This window comes from Egretta garzetta, unplaced genomic scaffold (assembly GCF_000687185.1).
Source record: "Egretta garzetta isolate BGI_Z169 unplaced genomic scaffold, ASM68718v1 scaffold507, whole genome shotgun sequence".
Classification (NCBI taxonomy): Eukaryota; Metazoa; Chordata; class Aves; order Pelecaniformes; family Ardeidae; genus Egretta; species Egretta garzetta.
Window position 1 is genome coordinate 1,108,076 of NW_009260272.1, and position 3,175 is coordinate 1,111,250.

Consider the following 3,175-nt stretch of genomic DNA (forward strand, 5'->3'; position numbering starts at 1 on the left):
TTTGTCTTCCCATGCCTGTTGATATTAAATGCAATCTCCTCAGTACCTAATATTCCTTTTGAGTGTGGATTTTTATATTCAGCATATGCCCTGTATCATTGCTACTCAGCCTTCTCTAAAGAAAATGAAAACAAGAAAGTTAACACATCAAACATAATAAAAAACATGACTGGTCGTCAGTCTATTAAGGCATGGCTCAATGTACCATTTATTGAAACTTTTTCTCTCTAGATTTTTGAAAGCAGTTTGGTAACTCTCAACTATAAAACACTCCTTGAATTACTGGAAGATATACAACATGGCCTAAGGTTTTATCCAATATTTCTTTGCTGTTATACATCGAGGAGAATCTATTACAACATGGAGGAAGGCTGTCTCAACTCTATCCTATGGTTTAGCCATTTAAAGCATGGGCTCAAGAAAAATCTAGAGTAGACCAGTTCCCATTGTGTTAACTTTGAGAATTGACAGTCTAAGAAACTCAAAGTTCCCTCCTTCTCTTTCAAGCTTTTTAATGTTAATATACCTGTTCCTTAATTGAAGACTTATAACTATGAAGTACTGACATTATCTTCTTATTATTTACATGCTAAAAATATGACACCATATTCACCAGGGTTTAGAATGACCCCCACGCTCCACTGTTATCTGGATCAGTCAGGCTTATGTTGATATCAATCCTGATAGTTAAGCTGGACTCTACACAAGAGCAGAAAAACTGGCTAATGCTTGTCAGAGCTTACTCTGTTAAATATAGTTTTCTGAAACTATCACACTGTATCACACACTTTGTGCATCCCTTTACTGTTCCTGTATGCCTCATTTCATGCCAGTTTTATTAAACCTGTTTAGTGCACTGTTTTTCCATCAGCCACTTGACTACAGAGGGGGAATCCATCTGCAATGTACTCTCATAGGTTTTTACCCAAGGAGGTATTTAGTAAAGTGCATCTGGTAGAAACCAGCTGACCATCTTCTCTTGCAAGTTTGCCCCAGCTTTGTTCCATGTATGTCTATAGTCAAATCATCAATAATTGTACAAAGCTGAATATTATTTTTATTCATTATAACCTTATTTTAAGCTATTCAATATCTATAACATTAAACAAAGGTAAGCCTGTACTGTAAGTTGAAGAAAATTAGCAAGAAGAAATAAAATCACCAGGTTAAAGTGGGTGGATGGGTAGGTTACTGCATCCAATCCTTATGACAGAACGTAATGTGATCCTGCTTTCTAAACCATGGAAGAGGCTTAGGTTTTATGCATGTTTTCCCTTGCTCGGTTTCCTGATGAAAATCCCACTTGGAGGGCTGACTATCTGAAACTGAGGCAGGCTACTGGCTCTCCAGTCATATGGAGTTCATAAGCAATTCAAATACAGACTTTCTTCTAGACCTACATTCCTGGGTGTGGGAGTAAACAAGATTGCTGATGACAGGCTTTGGTAGCTTTTCTGAAATTTAGCCAAAAGCCAGCCCTGGAGTCTCAGGATCCCTGCAGAACCATCATCTCCCGTCTCCTCTGTAATATAACACTCATGTCTCTCCAAGGAATGCAATATGTATCTCTCAATTATGTAACAGTTTTGATAGGCAAGTACCAGAGTGAGGGAAGTTGGCTTCTTCTACTACACAGACTTTCTATCTGCTTCACTTTGGTGATGTTTCTGAACTGGAGCAGATTGGTATTCTTAGTCTGGGTGCTTAAATGAAGCCATTGCACTACGGTCTTCTTCCTTTCTAAAGCGCAATTTGAGCAGCTCCATATTGGCAAGAAAACATCAGTAAACACTTTAGGCCCTAAACTAAGATAAGTTTCTGTCTTCTTATCTTCTTGTTTCCATCTAGGGACATATTATCTCTCTGTCTTTTCTCCCCTTTCCCCTTCTTCCCCTTTCTCTCTCCCCTCTTCTCTCCTCCTCCCTCAGTCCCCCCTCCCGTCATAATACTAAATGAGCTGATCTTTTTGCAAGTATAAAGATTAAAAGAAGCTTTGATGAGTCAATTTTTCATTATCATTAAGGCAAGCCTTTGATCTTAGGCAACATGTGATCTCTCAGAGTTGTTCCTTGTATTCCATAGATATGCTCCACCCGTTTCTTGAGAATCTTAATTACCTCCGGTGTGAAGCCAGTTTTAATACGGCCAGTGCATGAAATTACGGGCTGGATATACATAGGCAGCTCACTAGGACAGTGAAGTGATGGGAGATGATTAAGTAATAACACAGTTTGTAAGGTGTGTAAATTATTGTAAAACATAGATTTCATGCAGTGCTCACTCTGCAAGAGAAAAAGCATTCCAATACCATTATGTGGATATATGACTGCCAGAGACCTCCTGGGTCACCAAGTCTTGTCCCCTGTTAGCAAAGACAACTATTTTATGCAATCCTTTCTGTAAAACTCATACAAAAAGATGCTTTATAGATAAATGCAATAAATATAATCTGTAGAAGAAATGAGTCAAATCCAAGCAATATACAGTTTACTGTTATTCTAAAAAATTGCACCAGGTTTTAGAGACAGACTAATGAAAGGAGGTTACAGAAATTATGAGTTGAAAAGTATCTTTACAAACCAGATATTGTACAGCTGTGCACAAAATACCTTCAAACTTTTAAAATTATATGTTCCCTTAGGGGGAAAGAATTTCAAAGTCAGATGTGAAGTTTAAAGTTGCGTAAGTATTACTGAATTTGATATGAGTGGAGATATGATACATAAAGTTTTGAAAATACACCTGTTTAAATTAATTATAAGTGCTTCTGTGATCTGCTCTTTTGATTATTTTAATCTTCATATCAGACATCATCATCATAAACATTAGTTTTACTTGTTTAAACAAAAGTTGTCTTTTTTGCTCAGTTATCACAGGGACTTTGTATTTGACAATGATCGTTCTTTTCTAGTTCTGTCATCACTGCGCACACTTCTTTAAAAATCAGATAATTATAAAACCAAAAAGGGACTCATGAAGAAAGCAAACAAACCTATTTTTGCTTGTTGAAAATTTTTTTCTGGTACAATCACCAACAAGCAGAATCCTAAAATTGCATTTCCTCCATTTCTTTCTATTATCTCAAGTATGCGCTGCACCGAGCACAGCAAAACTCATGAAGGAGACAGCTAACATAGTAACTTTAGAAAGACATAGCATTAAATTTTAATTAACT